The sequence below is a fragment of the Capsicum annuum genome, chromosome 3 (assembly GCF_002878395.1).
Source record: "Capsicum annuum cultivar UCD-10X-F1 chromosome 3, UCD10Xv1.1, whole genome shotgun sequence".
In the NCBI taxonomy this organism is placed as follows: Eukaryota; Viridiplantae; Streptophyta; class Magnoliopsida; order Solanales; family Solanaceae; genus Capsicum; species Capsicum annuum.
The window spans coordinates 206,588,142-206,613,209 of NC_061113.1; the positions used below are offsets into that span (position 1 = coordinate 206,588,142).

Genomic DNA, 25,068 nt, shown 5'->3' on the forward strand with positions numbered 1-25,068 from the left:
GTATTTATACTCGATAATTTTAGCTGTTGTCTAGAGCTCGTTTCAGTTTCACGATAATTCTAGTCGAGCCATGATTTTCAGAACTCAGTGAACTATAGAACTCTGTATCCTCAGACAATTATAGAACTTAAGAAAGCTCAGTAAGCTGTAATCTCCGTATCACTAGTAATCTAGCCTCAGTCCTGAAATCAGATCACATCTAATAGTACTCAAGTGTTCAATTCTAATCTCAGAAGCGATTCGAATAACCTATTCAAGGTCTGTATCGTCAGTCAGATACCTTGATCTAATAGCATTCTATCAGATATAGAACTAAGTAATCTCAGCGTAACTCAGTCAGATATTTTGAGAAACATGATCAGTATCATATTTAGTTCAGTTGTGTTCAGTTGAGAATTTAGTCAGAGTCTTTTAGTTGGGAGTAGAAACTAGCACCGAACGAGGGAAGGGATAGCGGCTCTCCCCGTCAGCTAGAGAGGCCGGAGTCGTAGTAGCAATCCCTGACCTCCAGAACTGCATCATCATTACCGTATACAGGACTCACCATTAGAAAAAGGTTGTCACCTCCAGAGAAAGAGTATTTGACTATTATATTGCCTTAGGTCGACTTTCTGGTAAGGGTCATCTGCTAGAGAGGATTGACCAGAGAAAGGTCTTTACCCGTGGCATAGTATTGACACCCTTCCAGCTGGGGTTATAGGTTGGACCCCACCTGTGGTAGGTTGGGGAATGTTGGTTAAGTAAATACTTCCCACAGCTTCAGTTACAATTTCAGTTTCAGTATCAATCTTCAGAAATCAGGACTGCCAGATACAGTCATCTATCTTTATGAGGAACTCAGATAGTTTCATTGATTCATGGACTATCCCGTCAGATAGGCTTGGTCTCATATACAGTTATTTGATACCATATTTAGAAAAATGCTGCCAGACAAGCTAGATTCACAGTCTTAGATTCTATTGAGTATCCTTGTTGTCAGATTCAGATATATTCATATTTCTTATCATTGATTATAGTTTCTGAAATCATCCGTTAGAGATGTTGATCTCTAATCCTGTCAGTCGAAAGCAGTAAGCTCAGAATTCAGTCATTGATGTAAGTGTATCCAGATCCTCAGTTACCAGTATTAGATGAGTCAGTGATTCAGTATCTCAATGTCAGTAGTGAGTTCAGTCTGCAGTAAAGTGGTATCCGAGTTTCAATATTTAGAGTTGCGATGATTGTGATTATGGTCTGTGCATTCATGTATGTGTTCTCGTACGACATTTTCATGATTATTCAGTTTAGATATTCTGCACGCATGAGCCTTTGCATTTATCCTTAGCTCTTCTACATACTCAGTACATTTTTGTACTGACGCATTTGCCCTATGGTGTTTTATTTGGCACCATAGGTTCAGAGGCACAGGACCCAAAGTTTCCTCAGCAGTTCAATCCCAATCAGCAACAGTAATCGTAGCAGTGAGTCCTCTTCTTTCGAGGACGAATCTCAGTTTACTACTATGGCATCAGACTTTGTTTATATTTTCACTAGACGAAGTTAGTTGGGGATATGTCCCATCAACTTCACAGTTCAGATAGCTTAGAGGCTTTTCAGATAGATGTATTAGTATTCAGTTTTCAATTTTGAGTATGTATAGATGTGTTGAACCTTATGGCTAGTTTCTGCATTTATTTCAGATATTAAGCAGTATACAGGTACAGATATCAAAAAAGGGTTAGCTTGTGGTCCTTCGGGGTCATAAGCACCGTGTGACGTCTCGGGATGAGATCTCGGGTCGTTACAATATGACTTCCTGATCACATGGCTACAACTTCATTGTTGCACCAAAGATTCCCTAAAAGACAAGATCGACCTAATCCCATTAAGATCATCAGAGTTGAAATATTTGTTAGCCTCTTCCGTAAATAAAAATCACGTGACTATGCCACATTACCATCCACATGTAAAATGTTAGTATTTTTTAATTATATGACATTCTTTTCTTCTTGATGAAAGAGTTAAATAAAAAGATTATATTCAGTGATGTTGATTTATTTTTTCTTAACTCAATGAATGTTGATAGTTTTTCTAATTTTTAATCATTAAGTATTCTTAGAATTTTTTAAAATTCCACTTTCAGAAAAGTAAATGACATTTAATATATTTTAATCATTATAAAAACATGGATATAACTTTCTTTAATAATCTAAGTGAAAAGTTTATCATATAATGAAAAAAATGAATAATTTGTACTCCTTTAACAAAATTTATTTAGTACCTTCACAATGTCGAGAAATTCCAAAAACGTTAAACTAAATCCAGTAAAAACATTGATTTATTTTTTAAATATTTTTAGAAATTTTTAATTTTACTGATCATATTTTTTTCCAGATCAATTAAACTACTTTACAAAAAAATAAAAATAAAAATAAAAATAGAGAAGAAAGGAATGTCGTATAATTAAAAAATATAACATTTTACATGTGGATGGTAATGTGGCATAACTACTTTTTTTTTTTATCTAGGTGGCATACTTGGTGGATTTTCGTTAAGGGAAGGGGTATTTTTGAGCCAAATACTTAACAGAGGTGTATTTTTTAGCCGAAAGAAGGTATTTTTTATCCATTTCAAATAGTTCAAGCGTATTTTTTATCCTTTTTTGAGTTCCATTAGAGAGGGGTATTTTTGAGTCAAATATTTAATGGAGGGTATTTTTAAGCCAAAAATCTAACGAGGGGTATTTTTAAGTTATTTCAAATAGTTCAGGAGTATTTTTGAGCCTTTTCCGTTAAATTTTCTTAGTTATTTTCATTTGTTCGGTATAGTAAGTAAAAGATATTAATTAATAAAAGGAAGATTTTAACTAGTGGATTCACTAAGTTATGGTAATATTCTCAATCTTAGAAATAATAGCTTTAAGAGATTCTGAAGTAGCCTAAGAAGTAAGAAGATTTGATGACGTCAATATTCGTGTTGACCATAGACTTGACAGCTACCAAGTTAATTAAATTTGTGGTATAACACAGATGCAACACGAATTAATTATTTTTGAAATGTCAAACATTGATTTTTTTTTGTCCACATTTTTTTTCTCATCCGGTGTCTGGTGCTGCATTGAAGCCCGACTAATCCAAATCGCACGTTGCAGAACCCATTAAGCTGGCAGTACTCCTAATAGAGTTTTCTTCATATTCAGGATCGAATCATCGACCTCTAATTAAGGATATAGCAGCCTCATCCACTGCACCACAATTCACGTTGGTGTCACAGATTGATTCACTAGTAGCCTAAGTAGTCCAAGTAGATAAGATATAAAAGTATCCCACGAAGGAAAGAAGGAAGGAAGAAAGGCAAAAAAGTCAAAAAACTCAAAACCTCCACATCAGCAGAAAAGCACGAATTATACACACTCAAAACTAGAAAGTTGAAACCAATTAAATAGCATGTCTTATTAAACAGCTACCTCCTTATCACCCTCCAACTCCCAAACTTTTTCGCTTCAGTACTTCACTTATCATATATCCACACATAGAAATCCAACTTTTCATATATTGAGTACCAAATAAGCAAATACGTAAAACTAAATAAACATCAAACACAACCTTTTACACTCTCATCAAATCAGTGTTCAAGAATAGTAATGGATATCTTCCGAAGCTATTACTCGGACCAATTACTGAATCATCATCATTGTCATTATCATCATCAATGTCTGCTCATAGCAATTGTTCCCCTAATAGAGCTATTCTTTCTGATGAGGATGTTATTTTAGCTTCAAATAATCCAAAAAGATCAGCGGAGAGCAAGAAGTTTCGTGAAACTAGACATCCAGCATACAGGGGAGTTAGGCAGAGTAATTCTGGTAAGTGGGTTTGCAAAGTGAGAGAACCCAATAAGAAATCAAGAATTTGGCTTGGTACTTTCCCCACTGCAGAACTGGTAGCTAGAGCTCATGACGTGGTGGCTTTATCATTAAGGGGTCGTTCTGCTTGCATAAATTTCGCTGACTCTACTTGGAGGTTAGCCCGTCCCTAATTATTCCAACACCAAGGATATTCAGAAGGCGGTTGTTGAGGCCGCCGAAGCCTTCCAACCATTGAAGTCAGGAAGGAGTTTAAGGAGAATCAAGAAGTACTCCTAAAACACCTAAAGTACAAGAGTTTCAGAAGAATCCACAACTCCCGAAATGTGCAGAAAGTGTGTTCTTTATGAATGAGGAAGTGCCAGAGAGTAGGTTCTTTATGGATGAGGAAACACTCTTCTACATGACGGTATTACTTGTGAATATAGCGGAAGGACTAATGCTACCTCCACCTCGTTTTTAGAAATCGGAGATTATGTGGAAGTTGGTGCTTACATACCTTTATGGAAATTTTATTAGTTTCGTACTCGGCATTTGGTTTGTACGAATGTGTACAAGCACAGTAGCGTAGTAAAAATTAAATTAGACAATATTTGAGTTTGAATGAAACAAGTGACCAAGTTATTCAATTAGCAACTATTTCATCGCTCAAAATGTTCGGTGTTTTCTATTTTAAATGGATAACACAATGGCTTTTCGGTCTCTTTCGACATATATAGAGATTACTTAATTCATAAGTGACATAATGAGTACCCATATCATATACAAAATAGCCCAAAGAATGTTTGTGGAACCTATATGACAATGGAATAAAATTACTAAGAAATAGTTGCTGTCAAGAATATAATCATAAAAAAATAAAATACTAACGTGTTCATGCTCAATCTATAAAATACTAGCGAAGCATATCTAGGGGACTGCTCCATCAGGTTGGGAACCCCCAACCCCTTCCAGCATAGCTTTAGGGAAGAGAATCAAGTGGCAGATGTGTTAGCTAAGAAGGGCTCTAGGATGCAAAATGCTAACTCCTTTGTGCACTGGACAGTTTTGTTATTGCTTATTTTGCGTAAAGTGGAAGCAGATAAAATTGGAAATCTTTTTGTTAGACTAAAACTGCCACTTCATAAGTTCACTAATTGTAATAGCTACTCTAGTACTCGTCCCTATGGTAAAACCCCTTCCCAAAAGCTACTAGTAGAATCACTCTGTCACCTCTTTATAATTATGCATATTAAGTACTATTAATATATTATCTTGTTTGCCCTGACAAAAATAATTAAAAATGAAAATTGACAAAAGAAGTATTCTCTTTTCAAGGTTTCTAGAAAATAAGCTCTAAAAAACAATCAAATAAATGAATGTACAAGAAGAAAAGTAAGTAGCTTAACTGAAACTGATACAATAATTATCTACAGTAATAAACATTAACATGCTTTGAAAGATCAAGTAGACATAAAACTGATTAACTAAAAAAATAAGATTTTACAGGTAGATTCAATAAGAAGTAAGAAGATTAGTAGAAGTCATTATTGATGTTGACCTTTGATGATACCAACCAAAATACGAGAAGAAAAATAAATATGAAAACTAGAAGAAATGATAGAATTAAAAATGCCAAATATTAAAAGATACAAGATAGATAGATAGATAGATAGATAGATAGATAGATAGATAGATAGACAGACAGACAGACACGTGTAGATAAAGAAAAGGGCAATCAATGGGTGTTTCAAACCTAAAGACCTTCCTTGTTGATTACCAACAAACACCTAACTATTAAGATGATCATGGCTTGGTGTTGGGTTCGAAATTGAGAGGGCGTCATGCGGAAGCTTTTAGTTTGCAAACCATAAGACGATAAATCAGACGACACATGAAAAATTAAACTAAAAATATATTATTGGATATGGTTTGGCATATGAAAAATAAAATTGAAAATCCTAAAACTTATTGGAAGAAATCTCCCCCTAAGCAAAGATTACATTGTGGATGCTATTGTGTTATGACATGAGAAGGTGGTCTTCTATTTATAGACATCCAAAACCTTTCCTCCAAGAAAGATGTTAGCCAAATATGAAAAAGAATTATATTTTTTCTTTCAGGTAAAGTAAAAGTAATTATGGTAATTTTTATTTTCCTTGTAAGAAAAAGTAAAACTTAAATATAGTAAGAAAATCAGGGCAAAAACCCTAACAAATCTCCCCCTTTTCGCTTGATTTTCTTCAAAATATTCTTGATCCTCTTTCTTCTTGTGCATGATCTTAGTTCTTCATATATCACTGTTGTTTGACATGCTTTAAAAATTAAACCTCTTTGGATTAAAATATATCAGCCCTTTTCGGGTTAAAAATATTGAAGCCCTTTTGCAGGGTTAAAAGTGAGCTTTATTTTCAAATATGTGACAGCAGGATTGTTGAAAATATGATTGACAATTATCTCCACATGTAGCTTTTGGACATATATCTTCATTATCATTAAATTGGCTACAACTTGATTTTGAAACCTCTTTGAACCTGTTTAATCTCGTCTCACCGCACCATTAGACCATTGAACCGTAAGCTTTGATACCACTTATTGGGTTCGAAATCGAGAGGGCGTCATGCGGAAGCTTTTAGTTTGCAAACCATAAGACGATAAATCAGACGACACATTAAAAAATAAACTAAAAATATATTATTGGATATGGTTTGGGCCAAACGGCCTACGTATTAAAAATAAAATTGAAAATCCTAAAACTTATTGGGCTAAATCTCCCCCTAAACAAAGACTCTTTAAAGACTACATTGTGAATGCTATTGTGTTATGGTATGAGAAGGGGGTCTTCTATTTATGATGTCGAAAACCTTTCCTACAAGAAAGAGGTTAGCCAAATATGGAAAAGAATTATATTTTTTCTTTTAGAAAAAGTAAAAGTAATTATGGTAACTTTTATTTTCCTTCTAAGAAAAAATAAAACTTAAATATAGTAAGAAAATCAGGTCAAAAACCCTAACACTTGGATCCCTTGGTGTTGTTCTTGAAATATAGGCCAAGAAATGTTTATGTCGATTTGGTTTGTATCATCCCCCTTCTTGAAAAGGATTCGGCCTCGAATCCAACCCTTGCAAAACCAAAAGGGAAAACAAGCATCCACAATATCCTCATGGCATGAGGGATAGTGTCAACAACAACAAGTTTATTACCAAGCCAAGGAGGCACACATTTAGCATATAACCAAGCATCAAAATGATCAATCAGGGTTGTAACCCACAAAGCAATAACTACTTGGCTACTCAAGAGACTTTGACAAAAGGGTAAATAAAAAAAACTATGGTAATTAACCAACCACACATGAAAACCCAAATTGGTTCAATATTTCAACAAGCATAAGATCCCTTTAAGTTAAAGACTCTTTATAGTTTCCAAAGCTAAGTGCAAGGTCATAAATATTTATCACAAGTTAAGACTCAAGCAATACACTAGCTATCTTCAAGAACGGAAGTACTCCTAAATCATAACCGGAGTCAAATACAATGGTATCCCCCACACACATTAGTAAACATGTTTTATTTAAGATCACGTTGAAATTAAGTAATAACACCAAGCACTTACCATATGAATGAAATGAAGTGTTACTACTATGCACATCAAACAAAGATGTGACCTCTATGGCTTTACAAATCTCAAGAATATGCATGAGCCACGAATAAATACCTTTCTTTAAAGGAATATTAGAAGTGACTTCTTACCAAGTTGATGTTCCAAGAGATCTTCTCTATTAGTAATTCTCCTTAAGACTTCTCTCTTGGTAAGACTTCTAAAATAAGTCAACTAAATAATAAAGTACATTAAGAAAGAGAGTTCTACCTTTAGGCTCATGAGATCTACACCAAGCTTCAAGAAGTATTTGTCTACCCATTAGGTTAAAGACTTTGGCATAGTGCACACACACCAATAGAATGCTCTTTTACCTTCTCTTTGTTTCCCTTCTTAAATGAGCATTCTTCTAAGTTGGAAATCCCATACATAACTTGGGTCTATCAAGTGGAATATGAATCCTTAAGAAGGATTTTTCATAGTAGAGAAGTGTTCCAGCAACCTTAGTAAAATTTCACTTGTTGTTTTGACCAAGCACCAAATTGTTGGAAGAAATATCCATGAACATTGGTCAATGCCATATCCATTTTCCCTAAGGATGCCATTATTATAAAAAGACATACTCTCTACACAATCATAAGCGCTATCATAGGCAAAAAGAGAGTAGAGAAAGATGTCCCATAAATTAACTTCCACTAAGGTGTCCTTATATATATACCCACTATTAGATTCAAAATTATCACCATGAGTATCCTCAATAAAGGAAGCACAGAAAGAAGAAGAAGTAATTTCTAAAAAAAAATACCACCTTCTTTTACAAGAGTAATATCCCCAATTTGACGCAATCCACCAATAACATCAAGGAGATCATAGTCTCCACAAAAATCAACTAAGTTATTCTCAACTTCATCAAATAAAGGTAGGGTGTCATACAAAGGGTTACAATCAAAGGCATCAACATAAGAACGATCACTAGTTGAGTTTCTCAAATTCAAACAAATCACAGCTATATTTACCCAAATGATCATCCTTTTTCAAAAGTAAAAGATCATTATCAAAAATTGGATAGTTAGCACTATCTTTAATCAATCCTATATTCTTAATGGATTTCAAGAAATAGAATAACAAGTGAATTTTAAGCTTATCATCCTTCTCTTTAAGCACATCAAAATGCACATCACAAGGTGTTAAACAAGAAGTGATCTCACCATTATTAAGCAAGATATTTTTCTTTGAGAGAGGATCAACAAAAAAATGTTGGGAGTTAAAGCAAACAATTTCACTCTCAAAAAAATACAGTCATTTTTCATAATATTTTCATTCACATAATATTTATAAGCAAAACTAATAATAGGATCATCATCACATGATATGCTCAAAGAATCTATTCATATGATTATCTCTATAAACATCATCACTAACTTAAGGCTCATCAAGCACACCACAAACATGCTCAAGTAGTGGATTACATTCATAAGTAAGTTAATCAATACAAGTTCCCTTAAGTATGTCATCACCAAATATGGGGTTATCCTCAAGACCACATTCCATCTCAAGCTTCTCTGGATAAAAATAAGAAATGGATTCAATATTTAAGGAATTATCATATCTAAGTAAGAATCCTGTATAACTGTCTACAAGATCAACGTCATCTTCATCATAACTAAGTTGAGATTTATTAAGAACGTTATACAATTTCTCACGTTGAAAATTAACGGTCCACACAAGTTGATCAATGTGTACACCTTCACTAGTAGTAGGCAATTCACATACCAACATAGACGCAACTTGATTTTCACTAAGGTCAACTAGAGTATGAATACACTTATCACATGGAAATGGAATCTCATTCAAGCTATAAGTGACAACGCTAGATGGACACAAATCAATCTTACTAAAAGAGTCAATTTGAATAACTATAGGATCAACTAGTATTTGAAAACTCACAACAAAAATATGGCCATCATGCAACAAAGTGTTATCAAGAGTATCATAAAGGGAAGACTTATTATGCTCAATATTAGACAAGCCATCATTTACACTTACTTGGTTACTAACCCCATCATGAACTTTCCATTTTAAGGAAGTGCAAGAATTAGTATTGTTACCTTGTAGCTTATAAGAAGTATGGTCTTCACCTTGGTTTTCAACATGAGAGCATGTTTTCTACTTTGGTGATGCAATATAGATATGGAAACAAAGAGAAACACAAAATTAAAAAGAAAAAAAAGAAAAAGAAAAGACTAGACTCAAACAAAGAAATCAAAAACAACCAAAGATTATATTAAAATCTAAGGCCTCTGTTGATTAATCCAAGGAACGTACCTAGACTAAGAAACCTCAAGGGAATTGAATTCACCTTGCGACCTCCATTTCTAAATAAGGTTCAACAAAAGCTTGACCAATCTCTCACAAACTCTCAAAGAGAAGTTAATCAACAAACAACATAAATTAAATGTAAAATAAAAAAAACTACTATTTATATTAGTCTGGGAAAAGGAACTACTAGTTATTACTATTCTACCCTTAATGAATTAAGGGCCTTATTTAGTATTTCCAATTCATGATTTCAAGAGATCAATTCTTCAAATATCTTTTTTTGGTAAATGATCAAGTATTCAATTCCTTATTGATCTCCAACATGTGCGCTCCATGGAAAGGTAACTACGTAAGATGTAATATTTTCCTCTTTGCAAATACTTCTTATAATGCTTGAAGTTGTCTTTCTTAATTCATTGCAAATAGTCTTGAGGCAATATAGTTTGAATCATTTGGGAAGTTCTCATTATATGGGAGTTTGTTAATTCTTGTCCCTTAAGTCATCTCCTTATCACTCTTTCCGGAGTTGGAATTCTTAGATAAAAACTTCGATCCTTTATGTCTTCAAGCATATGGTCGTGAGTAACTCTCCTTAGATTCTCCTTCAGAAATATTTATTCGTGAACCCGCATAAAAATAGGGGTGCTACTAGGTAAAATGAAAGTATCATGGTTAGTGAGTAACAAGGATAGAAGTTGACAAGTCCCACAATTAAGTTTTCCTTGTCCATTTCGTTTAAACACTCTCTTGACTCGTTACTCTTAGTCAACTCTTTTCTTTGAGCTAAGTATTTATTTCCTTGCACAAGGGATGATTCCCTTTCTATCTTTTCAATTTTTTCCTTCTTTAATACTTCCTAGAACATTTTCATGTCACTTGCTCAGGTATCAATGACTCAATGACTCAAGAATGTTCTTCCATCCTCCAAATGCAAGTGTGTGTTTATTGGACTTCTATCGATATTGTACCGAATTATCATCTTTTCATGGAATACCAAGCAATATATGACATTCTCTCAAGGGCATTACATCACATCGTACTTTATCTTGATACTTTCCCATGCTAAAGTTAATGCCCGCTTGTCTGGTCACCTCTATTGATCCATTCTCATGGTATCATTGGATCTTGTAAGGATTGGGGTGCCTTTGTGTAGGAAGCTTCATTAGATCAATAAGTTTGCAAGATACGACATTAGTACTTCTCTCTCCATAGTGATCAAGGAACATATATTCCTCTTTAGTCTATGCAGTAATAATTGAGTAGTAATTACTCCTAATGTATGATTTATGACCCCAATGTTCTCCCATATAGACTTTAATGTATCACTTCTCAAGGGATTTTGAGTTTATTTCTCAAAAGCAATTGTACCTAGAAATTAAAGACACTCAGAAAAGACAACAACAATAATATAAGCATTAGCAAAAATAAAAACTCACAATCACTCGTGTTTATACACCTTTGATTGTCTCACAATTGAATCGGCCAAAGTTGAAGATTGTTTATGCTTTGGTGGTACACAAGGTGTAGATTACTATTCTTAGACGGTGTGAATTCGTGTTTCAAGAAAGATGGGCAACTCAATTACAAGCTAACAGACTTGAATCAAGAATTAACTACAAAGCTAAAACAAGAAAAGCATAAAAAAAATTAGATAGGAAGAAAAATGGACACAAAAACTAGTATTCAAAAGTACCAAACAAGTACTAAATGTACACTAGGTATAGAAATTAAGAACAGAAACACAAAAACTGGATAAAATTTGAAATTTCAAGGTCAATTTAGGTGATTACTTGAAACATGCTCTAAATGACCCAAAAAATCCATGGCATCAATATGAGAAAATGAATTTTTAAAATTTGTGAACTCTTTTTTTTTAGTTCCTAACCTCGTCTCCAAGGTGACAGGTCGTCATTGAGGTGACAGGTCGTCAATGAGGTGACAGGTCATCACCCTTTGCGTCAAGTCCAGGAAGAATATACCCAACTAGAACACTTGTTGACGGATAAAACTGATGGTCCATTAAGTGCCTTATAGATTGTCACGGTGAGTCGTCATCTACTCCAGTGAAAATGTTGTTTTTACCTCAGGATGATGATTTAAGTGATGGGTTGTCACTTTTTTGATGGGTCATCACAGTGAGCCGTTAGTTGGCTTTAGCGGCTACTCAATTTGGGAACTCAAAAAGTATGTTGATACTTAAGATTTCTTGACTTCTTGGAACACTTCACCTAGTATTCACCCTTTATGGGACCAAAAACACTTCTTTTTCAAACTTCCATCAAGGGTTTGGATCAAGTTGTACTTTCTTGCTTCTTCTTCACCAAGAATAAATATAAAGATTTCAAAAATCCAACTCTCTTGTTTTAACTCGAAATCACTCCAAATTCAACATCTGAGCTCCTTTTGATGTGGAGAAAAAAAACCCAATGCTTTTCAATCCTTAATTTCACTCCAATTTTTTCAGATGTGAAAACCCATTTATTTCCATTTTTTGCAAGCTCTAAATCAATAATGGTAGAATCCTCAAATCAAATCGAAATAACTCAAAACTTAAGATCTAAGACTCTAAAATACTAGGGAATACAAATCTAATGTTCAAACACAAAAATCAAACAATGATATTTTGGAAACCCTAAAAAACTTTTTGAACATTTTTTTTTATTTCATGACAATAAACCTAGGATTAGAATCATTAGAACGATTCTAAGCTCGGCTCTATACCAAATGATACTAACAAAAATATGAGAAAAGAAATAAACATGAAAACTAGAAGAAACGATAGAATTGAAAATGCAAAAAATTAAAAGATAGATAGATAGACACATGTAGATAAAGAAAAAAGGCAACCAATGGGTGTTTCAAACTCAAAGACGCCCCGTATTGATTACCAACAAGAATCTAACTCTTACTATAATTGAAAAATAATTGCAATGCTCATGCAACCACTGTTTATAAGTGATAAATCAATAAAAGCTTTTCCAAGCTTTGATGCTCTCTTAATAGTCTTACAATGCCAAATGTCATAAAAATCTCACTAATAAAAACCTAGACTTAATTATTTAAAGTCTAAGGCTGAGCTATTACAAATGGGCCCAAAAGTGACCCATTAAGGAGTGGGTTGCCTAGTAGTTACTATCCGTGCATGTCGACTTGACGGTTAGGCTTGAAGATTCGTCAGAAGTGGGAAGACTCATCACACTAAGTTGTTAAGCCTAAGCACAATATGTGTCCAAGCTAGCCTTTGTAACGATTATTTTGAGGGACACCATGACTAGGCAGCTCTTCCAAGTTTATCCCAAACTCCAAACTATCATCCATATGTGGTATTATTCTATTTGGAGATGAATAAAGGTCCCCCAAACACGTCCTTATGGTCTTAAGATGATAATGCTTGGATTCATTGGTTTTGTACTTGGAATATAGGCCAGAAAGGTTTGCGTCGATTTGGCTTGTATCATTTGATAAAGATTTATTTATTACTTCCTCTGTTTACTTGTACTTGTAACATTTGGACTTGACACTCTCATTAAGAAAATAATTATTGACATGTCCATTTTACTACACTACCCCTATTAATTGATGTTTAATATTAGATCTTTGATAATGATTTAGACAATAAGTAATTAATCCTAAGGAAAAATAATTATATTTTTTTGATATGTTAAAAGTGATAAGTAAAAGTGAAAATCTCTTTTGAAGAATATTGAATAAATAAAAGGACACGGGGAGTACAAGTAGCCTAACTAGTCCAGGCACTGTAGATAAGATATACTAGCAGTAATATTCCAAAAGGGAATGAAGGGAGAAAGAGGAAAAAAATTTTAAAATGCCACATCAGTAGAAAGGCCACAGGGGTTGAACACATTTTAGACTTGAAAGCCATTCGGTTGTCTTACAAAACAACTGGCTTACTTTTTACACATTTTGAAATTTCAACCCGTCTCCTTATGAGGAAACTATAGGAATAGCCCCAAAATAAGGTGGCTTTCAAGTTTTGATCCCAAATAAAAAAGCTTCATAAAAATATCTTTCAACGATTAAATAATAATTTTCAGAAAAAATTGCCCCTGACCAATGGAGTAAATTACGTAAATGATCCTCATAATGGATAATAACTTCATACTTATTCATATTTCAACTTTTTTTTTCCTTTTTGATTATACTTTGATTTTTATTTTTTATTTTCTCTTTTTACTTTTTATTTTTCTCAACCGTTACTTTTTTCCTTTTTTCCTCTCAACTTTTTTTTTTTGTTTTTATTTTACTTTGATTTTTTTTTTCCTTTTTTTGTTCTTTTTAGTTTTTCTCAGCCCTTACTTTTTTTTCATTTACTCCTCTCAACGTTTACTTTAATAAAAGAAAAAAAAATTCTTTGATTTTTATTTCTTCTTCTTTTTTTTTTCTTTTTAAATTTTTCTCGGTCTTTATTTATTTTATTTTTTTATCAACCTTGATTTTTTTTTGTTCTCTCTCAACTTTTACATTTTTTTTAATTTTTATCTTTTTAATATTTTTCTTCATTTTCTTTTTTTTTCGCAATTTTTATTATTTTTGTTCTTTTCTTCGATTTCTTCCAATCAAGTTACATCTCATGAGTAAGAGTTGACACTATCACATTATAAAGGCAAGACTTATGACTTTCAAACACAAGCTATGTTACATGGGCAAGAGTTGACACTACTACATTGTAGAGTCAAGACTTACAACTTTAAAACAACAAGTTATGTTTCATGGAAAGAGTTAACACTACCACATTGTGTTTTGATTTATAAAATATTGTATAACTCTTACCTTAGAGGCAAGGACTTTCAAATAAGAAATTATGTCCCACGAAAAAGAGTTGACCCTACCACGTTAGATTTTCATTTATGAGATGTTCTACAACTATTGCCTTAGAGGCAAGACTTAGCGCAAGGATGTTCGAATTACAAATTATGCCCCACGGGCAAGAGTTGACACTACCATATTGTGTTTTGATTTATGAAATGTTCTATAACTCTTACCTTAGAGGCAAAACTTAGATCAAGGACTTTCAAACAATAAATTAAGCCCCACGGGCAAGAGTTGACTCTACCACATTATATTTTCATTTATGAGATGTTCTACAACTATTGCCTTAGAGGCAAGACTTAGCGCAAGGATACTTGAATTACAAATTATGCCCCATAGGCAAGGTTAGCGCAAGGATATTTGAATTACAAATTATGCCCCATGGGAAAGAGTTGACACTACCACGTTATGTCTTTATTTATGAGATGTTCTACAACTCTTGTCTTAGAGGCATGAATTATCCCAAGATTTTTCAAATAAGTTACGTATATTGGGAAAGAGTTAATACTACCGCATTACTCTTGTCGTAGAGGTAAGACTCGGCCTAAGAACCATCAAACAATAAGTTATGCCCTATGGGCAAGAGTTGACATCACCAAATTGTGTATTGATTTATGAAATATTTTATAACTCTTCCCTTAGAGTCAAGACTTAGACCAAGGACTTTCAAGTAACAAGTTGTGCCTCATGGGCAAGAGTTGACATTACCACTTTGTGTTTTGATTTATGAGATATTCTATAACTCTTGCCTTAGAGGTAAGACTTAACCCAAGGACTTTCAAATAACAAGTTACGCCTCATGGGTAAGAGTTGACGTTATCACATTATGTTTTGATTTATGATATGTTATATAACTTTTGTTTTAGAGGCAAGACATAGGCCAAGGACCTTTAAACAATAAGTTACGCTTCACGAACAAGATTTGACACTACCACATTGTGTCTTAATTTATGAAATATTTTATAAATCAATGACCTTTAAATAACAAGTTATGCCCCACGGGTAAGAGTTGACACTACCACATTATGTCTTGATTTGTGAGCTATTCTATAAATCTTTCCTTAGAGGGTCGAATTAGTCCAAGGACTTTCAAACAACAAGTTACTCCCCATGGGCAAGAGTTGACACTACCACATCGTGTCTTAATTTATGATATATTCTATAACTCTTGCCTTAGAGGCAAGACTTAGCTGAAAAGTTACACTCCATGGATAAGAGTTGATACTATCATATTATGTCTTAATTTATGTGATGTTCTATTAGTCTTGCCTCTAAGACAAAACTTAGCTCAAGAACCTTCCAAAAGAACAAGTTACGTCAATGGACAAGTATTGACACTATCACATTATTTTTTGATTTATGAGATGTTCTATAACTCTTGACTTAGAAGTAAGACTTAAGTCAAGGATTTTCAAACACAAGTTATGCTCTACAAGCAAGACTTGACACTACCACATTGTGTCTTGATTTATGAGTTATTCTATGTTTTTGCCTTAGAAGCAAAACTTATCCCAAAGAACTTTCTAACAACAATTCATGCCCTTAAATTTATTTTGATGTCAAGAAAAAAGATTCCTTTGTGGATTATCCAATTTTTTATTTATTAGCAAAATATAATAGAAGTTGAAAAAAGAAAAATAGAGAAATAAAAAAAAAAAAGATTGAGAAAAAAAAAGACAAGAAAAAAATAAAGATTAAGAAAAAAGCGAAGAATTAAAAAAATTAAGAAAAACAAAATTAGAAAAAAAATAAAAATAATATTTAAGAAAAAATGAGGAAAAAAAGAGAAATGATAAAAATCAAAATAAAAGAAAAATAAAGGTTAAGACAAATGAATTAAAAAAAATAAAGAAATATATAATGTTTGAGAAAAAAGAAAAAAATAAGGGTTGAAACAAATGAATTAAAATATGAAAATAAAATTAAAGGAAAAAAGTGAAAAAAATAAAAATAAAAATAGAATTTGAAAAGCAAATGAGTATGGAAAGTTTAAAAATATTTGAGATATAGAGGGGTAAAATTGTACTTGTATTATACTTAAAAGAGAGAAGAAATGTTTGTCTTTAAAGAATTTTCTTATTGGGGTCAAAATTCCAAAGTCAACCACTATTGGAGCTACTGGTTTAATCGCCATGTGCCTCGCACGTGTAACGTTTGATTATTTAAATTAAATAATTTTTTTTGTTGCGGATATTTTTAATATAGTGTAAAAGTTTAAATCACTTTTCAAAAATCTTTCACACTTTACTATAATAATGTACATATAAATATACACACATATATGTTATGCCACCAGAAGTTTCAAATGGCTGATGGATTATTACTTTAGCATTTGTCATATAGTACTTATTTCCCTTGTTGTCTCAGACTAAGAGAGACGCATCAATTTGAATCATATTTGTGTTACGATTATATATTTTTTATATTTAAAATATTTTCTTATTTTTAAAGTCAAATCTTTACAAAATCATTGATTGCATTCTTATTACATATTTAAAATTTTAAAATTTTGGTACTTTTTAAATTCTCTTATTATAATAATTTTATATTTATTTCTAAATTTTTTAAATATTTTTAAAATTAAATTTAATTGATTTAAAATTCTTAAATTAATGAAAAAAAATCAGTTGTCATTAATTTTGATAACCTCTAATAAGGAAAGGTTTTACCATAAATATATTTAATTAATTTTTAACTCTTAAATCAAGAAAAAATATTGAAGTTTTGATGACTCATAATAAGAAAAGGTTTTACCATAAATATATTTAATTAATTTTAAACTCTTAAATATTAGGAAAATGGTAAAAAGGATGATTTTGTCTAAAGCAAGGACTTTTAATGAAGGAAAAAAAGTTCAAACAACATTTTTAAGGCCTTCACACTTTTAATATATTATCGATATATATTATAGATTATAGATATAGATTATACATAGATTATAAATTATAGATATAGATATAGATTATAGATACCATGTAATTTCATGTCTCCTTATCACCCTCCAACTCCGTGTGATACACATTTTGAAACTTCAATTCATTTTCTTTTCACCCTCCAACTCTGTGTGATACTCCAACAATTTTAGCTTCAATTACTTTACTTATTATATGATATCTATATCTAGAAATCCAACTTACCAACATAAGTTGTGGTGTAGTGATGAGACTACTCCATCCTCAATCAGCAAGTCTTGGGTTGGTATGAAAAAAATTATGTTGGAGCGCCACCCCCAGAATGGGCCCTACAATGCGTGATTCAGATTAGTGAGAAATAAAAAAAACTTTTAGTACACTACCCAAAAAGTAAAAATCTCTAACTGAAAAACATCCAATACTACCTTTTACACTCTCATCCCACTTACTAAATCTTCATCATTTTCTGATTATAGCAATTACTCCCATGATAGAGCTATTTTTGCTGATGAGGATGTTATTTTAGCTTCAAATAACCCGAAAAAGCATGCGGAGAGGAAGAAGTTTCGGGAAACTCGATATCCATTATACAGTGTACAAAGGAGTGAGGTAGGGGAATTCAGGCAAATGGGTTTGCAAAGTCAGAGAAATGACAGCTATAACTCATGACGTGCTGGCTTTAGCATTAAGTGGTCATTCTGTTTGCTTGAATTTCATTAAATCTAGTTGGAGGTTACCCATCCCTGATTCCTCCAACACCAAGGATATTCAAAAGACGGCAGTGTTATTATGCATTTAAAACTATCAAAATTGTTATGAAATATAAAACAAAGAAGAAGAAGAATAGAGAGAGAAAAGAGAGACTTCTTTATTTCTCTTGAGGGATTATTGAGGGATGAATTATAATGAAGGAAAACTCCTTTATTTATAGGAAAAAACTAACCTTGGGGTTTGTAACTTTTCCATAAATAAACATACACAATATATGGTAAAGTAGGTATTCACTATATATGGTAAAGTAGATATTCACTATATATGGTACATTTATAACACTCCCTCTTGAATGTTTAATTGATAGATAATACGTATAAATATTGCCTCATTAAAAATCTTACAAGGAAAACCCAGTGGGATAAAACCTCGTGTGAAAAAAAGAGTACATCGTATATTAACTCCCCCTAATGAGAACATCCTTGAATGTTTGAATTTCGATCTTGTGCAACATTTTCTTGGAAGTTGTAATTGGAAAAGACTTGGTGAATAAATCATCCACATTGTCACTTGAACGAATCTGTTGCACGTTAATATCACCATTCTTTTGGAGCTCATGTGTATAGAAAAGCTTTGGCGAAACGTGATTTATTCTATCTCCTTTCATTAATCCTCCCTTAAGTTGTGCTATGCATGTTGCATTATCTCCATACAAAATTGTGGTAAATTATCATATTTCACACCACCTTTTTCTCGAATGAGATGTATCATGGATCTCAACCATACTCATTCTCGGCTTTCTTCATGAATAGCTATTATCTCAGCATGGTTCAATAAAGTGGCTAGATAGACTGCTTTGTATATCTCCAAGATATGGCAGTATCCTCACATGTGAACATATAACTTATTTGAGATCAAGCTTTATACGGGTCAAATAAGTACCCAACATCAGCATAACCAATAAGATCGAGACTATAATCTTTAGAATAAAATAAGATCATGTCTTTTATCCCATTTTAATGTCTCATTAGAAGTAGAACTTATCTTGCTAACAAATTAATCGAAAAGGCTATATCAGGCCTTGTAGTATTTGCAAGATGCACGAGTGCACCAATTGCACTAAGATGAGGTACTTCATAACCAATTTAATTCGGTATATTTCTCATGTCAGCAAACAATCTATTATTTTTGAAAAATCTCCAAGAGTTTTAATAATTTTCAAGCTATAAGCTTATACAATATAAGGATTATAAATAAGTTTTCTAGAAACTTTTTTATGCTTAAAGCATTTTGAATCCTTAAAAAGTTTCATATAAATTTTGTCAAGTGACAATATTCAACATATCATGTGCGACATCTTCAAGTGTCTGGACTGCAAATCAAATAAGTTTTATGCTTACCAAGATGCATCCTTTCGTGTCACTTGATAAATGATTCTACGTCAGCATGCTTATATAAACATAGAATTTAGATCCTCACAATCTTTTACAATATTATGCCAATGTTGTATCAAAAATATCATCGATGATATATAATTTTGTATCAGTTTACAGTGTGACATAATAGTTTGAGATCTCATCACTTCATTATTTTCAGGTACCTAAACCTCTCATAAGGTTTCATGAAGTGTTATGTCGTAGGCTCTTCAAGAGCACATTGTCTTCTTATTATGATTATTTGCTCCTTATCCTTTTCAAAAACTATTTCATTCATAACCGATTGGTCTATCACGTTTCATGCATGCATATACTTTGTCTTTTAGGGACAAAAAATAGAAGCACTTGCATCTTAAATATGAAATACTTTCGGCATTTGACTTGAATTATCTTTTGAATAAGGATTTGATGATAATTCCTAACATATTTCATAGTTGCTTATAATGTCCCCCTTATGTTAGAAAAACTAACATACATCCTCCATATTCCTTGAGGAATCCATCTTTGTGCATCATGGCATATTTATTAATCATATACCACACATCAAAACTATTAGATGGACAACGTGTGATTCCTAACTTAGAACCAACTTTGAGGAAAAATTAATCATAATTTATTGGTTTGATGCATACAAGTACTTTTGTATGTAATATTTTAAACCAACACATGAAGCTTTTGTTCTCAATGGCTTAACTATTTATTGAATTCATTTGATGTTAAACCATCATCATCAAGATGAATTATCTTAATTACACAATCTAAAAAGTATGATTTTAACTCAATTTCATTGAGCAAACACCTTTATGAATGTCAAACTGCAGGTTGACAATAAATGTACAAGTGATCATCTTATATCGATACATCTTAACAGATCACATGATGGGTGAATAGGCCCATATTTACCTTTCATACTTTTTAGATTTTAAGAGATCCAATCCCAACATTAGTTGGTCCAACCAACTTATCACGAGAACAAGCAAATAAACAATTCTTGAAATCTTCTATTTCTTCAACATATGTCTAATACTCAATATGCACATTTTCAAAATATAGCAATCGTTCATGTCAATTTATGAACTTTGATACTAGTAAATTCCAAGTTTACCATGACATGTGCCTTTTTGTTTTAATAAATTTCAGATTTACTATTACATAAATAAATTTTTGAATTTACTACTTCAGAAGGAGATTTTAAAATAACTCTTCTCAGTTATTCTATCTCATTCGGAGGTAAGTTATGATACCTTCACAATCAAGTGCACGTTTATATTAATAAATTTCTCATTCTTTAAGAATGAAATATAATTGTGCCTTAAGTCTATCAAATTATGATAGCTTTTAGCCTCATTTAAAATATGGCTACTTCAGGAGAAAACTGAGGCATACATATAATGTAGAGAACTTTTCTCCAACATATATTTAATTGTAATCACCATAAGTGTGTGAAAATATCATCACTTGTCTTCTTTCAGACATATTATGCATTGCTACCACATTCACTTCAAGAATGGAGCAAGTTGTCAATGGACAATTTTCATGACTTTTCATCAAAAATACATAATTTTGTCTTAGCCATTATAATATCAACAATATGGTGCATTAAGATTCAAACTCAACGTCTTATTCATATAAAGGCGTCTTAGGCATAACTCAGTGGGAATTGAACCTAACATCTTATCATCATGATGCATTAGAACTTTTAACCCAATGTCTTACCCTCTTAATGAGATGAGACTCAAATTCATCATCATATTTTTTAACAATATTGTTCTACATGAAAAAATTGAAAACATAAGTGGTTCTGAACCAATTATTTTTTCTCAAATCCAACAATAATTATATCATTAGTAGAAAAAGACAAATAATATAAGAAATCGCTAATTTTGAAATTACCTTTAGATTTATAATCTCACCTTATTTGGCAGAGTCTCGTACTGATAAAGTGTTAAGAAATATAAAATAAAGAAGAAGAAGAAGAAGAATAGAGAGGAAAGAGAGAGACTTCTTTATTTCTCTTGAGGGATTATTGAGGGATGAATTACAATGAAGGAAAATCCTTTTATTTATAGGAGAAAACTAACCTGGGGTTTGTAACTTTTTCATAAATAAACATACACAATATATGATAAAGTAGGTATTCACTATATATGGTAAAGTAGACATTCACTATATATGGTACATTTATAACAAAAAATTTAATTTGCATGATAATTTATAAAAATAAAGCGGAAAAAGTGGAGTCATTATATTTTGATAACTCACGTAACTTCTAACACTTTTTTTATTCATAATGTACCACCTTGTGTCTTGTAACTTATATGATCATTAGTTGATGTAACTCCATGGTCATTAGTTGCATGTAACAGATGCAACAACAAGACTATTTATCTACCTATATTACTCCAATTGTTAATGGTGGTAGAATGTGGTCTTTAGTAATTTGTAATTTCTCTCATTATTTTGTTGTTACTCTCATAGCTATTAGTGTCATTAGTTTCTTGTAACTCTTGTAACCTAGAAACAATTGATCTTTCCTCTTTACCACTCCTTTTTATTCTTCTTATTCAATACAAGGATGAATACCTCACCTACAAATAGAGGTGGTCTTACATGTTATTGAATGTAACAAGAAAATATGATGATTATAAAAAAGATTATAGTGTGTAGTAGTGAAAGAGAGAGTTGAGACCAAAAAAATATTCTAAGTTTACAACTAATTCACCCTACAAAAGAGTGTAATTATATTGGTGAAATAAAAAGTTGAGACAAAGAAATATTCTAAATCTTTAACTATATTTACTATACAAAAAGAGTAAATATATGTTGAATGAAGGTGTTCTTATGATGGAGCTTTGGACTCTTCAACTAATTCGGAGTTGCTTGAGTTGTACATCATTGATGGGTTGTTGTATTTTGAAGGGGACAAGTCACGCGATACACTATTGGGTCGGTGTAGATTATGTCGCAGTGGACTTGAATCTCCTTAAAGAGAGCGAGATATCCACGTCTCACCCAAGAAGAATATTATTTTATTTTCTTTATTTTGTTCATTTTATATTTTCAACTGTAATTATTATAATTTGTGGTATATTACACCAACAGTGACCGTCGAAGCCTTTCGACCATCAAAGGCGAACGGATTTTTTAGGAAAATCTGATAGTAGTACTCCTGGAACACCAAAAAATGTGTTCTTTATGAATGAGGAATCACCAGAGGCCGGTAGGTTCTTTATGGATGAGGAAGCACTCTTCTACATGCCGGGATTAATTGCGAATATGGCGTAAGGACGAATGCTGCCTCCACCTCAATGTTTAGAAATACTCTCTCCATTTCAAAAAGAATTTTCTATTTTTTTTAGTTCGTTTAAAAAAGAATGATTCCTTACATTTTTGGCAATACTTTAATTTCAACTTTTCGCATGACATGTTTAGGACTACAAGATTAAAAACATTTTGATACATTTAACACAACTTTAATTTAAGATCACAAGATTCAAAAATCATCTTTATTTTCTAAAGACCCGTTTGGATTGGCTTTTGATAAGTAGTTTATAAGTCAAAAACCAAAAGTCATAAGTTGGTACTATCCTACTTTTGACTTTTGGATTATAAGCACTTATTTTGACTTAAAAATAAGTACTTAAAAGCATTTATTTACTTTGTCAACCACCAAAAACTGAAAAAATGATTAAAAGCTAAAAGGAACTAAAAATAAGTGAATCCAAACACCCACTTAAACTTCAGGAAGTAGGAGACTATGTGGAAGTTGATGCTTACATGCCTTTATATACGGAGTTATTCTATCTAGATAAGGATTTAGGATATTTAGTATTAGTTACGTACTCAGTATTTGGATTGTACGAATATAGAAGTGTAGTGATTTAGTAATAATGTAGACAATATCTGAATTTCAAGCCATCGAATTTTATACCATAAGCATATTATGTTAAAAATAGCTGTTGTCAAGAATATTTACACTCGTCGGTCTTCACATATATAACAAGCCGTCAATCATTTTTCTGAAACAGTTAGACAAAATTAGTAATCATGCATGATGCATTTAGGTAAACAAGCAATCATGAAGTTTAAGATCTCCACGCCCCAATCTAATAAGAAAGTATACCACGTTTTTACTAATTTTCGTGTCCGATTTCAGTCAAACGCCTTTAGTCTACGCAATAATTATTTAGTAATTACTCCTATTATATTGGAGTCATCCCTAAAATGTTATTCCCTCCCTTTCACTTTACTTGTCAAAATTTATAAAATGAAAGAGAATTTTGTTATAATTTTTCTCTTTCCACTCTTAGTATTAAATAACTGTATTAATATAGTTAAATTTCGAGTTGCAAAGCATCATTAATAAGATTAATTTAGTAAATTACATACCTTTAATTAATATTTCTTAAAAAATGTGTCAAGTCAACAAAGGCCAAGTAAAATAAAATTGAAAGGTATAAATGAAGTCTAAGATCAGAAAGAAGTAGGTTGTGTTCGGTACGACGAAAAGTTGGAAAATACCTTTCAAAGAAAACAATTAGTGAATTTTTACTTCTCTTTTTGTTAGGTACACACTAAGCGTGTCAAGTGGGTTGGGCCGGGTTAACCCGAAATCGGTCCGTGAATGTTAGTCGGGTTGTGAGCCGGTATGGATTCAGGCCTGGTTAAACGGGTTGGGCCAGTTCCGGGCCCAACAGTAAATTTTTAAAAACAACCCTGAACCGGTCCACTTAACCCAATCTAATCCAACCCACCTAAATCCGGTCAAAATCGGTTAAAAATCCGGTCAAAACCGGTCAAAAATAAAATAAAAAAATCTCCAATATACATTATATATACCCACCTATATACATTTTAAATACGTTAAACAATATATATACACTATATATATAGTATATACTACATTAGAATTTGAAAAAAATATATACATATATACACAATTACACATATAATCGTGTATACGACTATACGTTAGTTAAATATATATATTACTCTAAATAAAACATATTCTACAAGATATATACTACAATATAATGATATATATAATAATTTATAAAACATATACACATGTATATGTTAAATATATACGTCTATAGAAGATATATACACATATATATATGTACCATTCAATATATATGTACTACTTTAAATAAAATGTACTACAATATATACACACACACTATATATAGTTATACACTAATTTATAAAACATATACACATGTGTACGTTAATATATACATCTATAGAAGATATATACACATATATACGTACCATTCAATATATACGTACTACTTTAAATAAAATATACTACAATACACACACACTATATATATATAGTTATATACTAATTTAAAAAACATATACATGTATACATTAAATATATACGTCTATAGAAGATATATACACATATATACGTACCATTCAATATATATGTACTACT

At 31.8% G+C, this 25,068-nt stretch overlaps 2 pseudogenes; both read left to right on the top strand.

Moving 5' to 3' along the window:
* The first annotated feature begins 3,084 nt into the window (after nt 1-3,084).
* On the top strand, nt 3,085-4,870 carry LOC107866190 (annotated as a pseudogene).
* Nucleotides 4,871-18,130: 13,260 nt separating this feature from the next.
* LOC107865124 lies at nt 18,131-23,513 on the top strand (annotated as a pseudogene).
* The last annotated feature ends 1,555 nt before the right edge of the window (nt 23,514-25,068 follow it).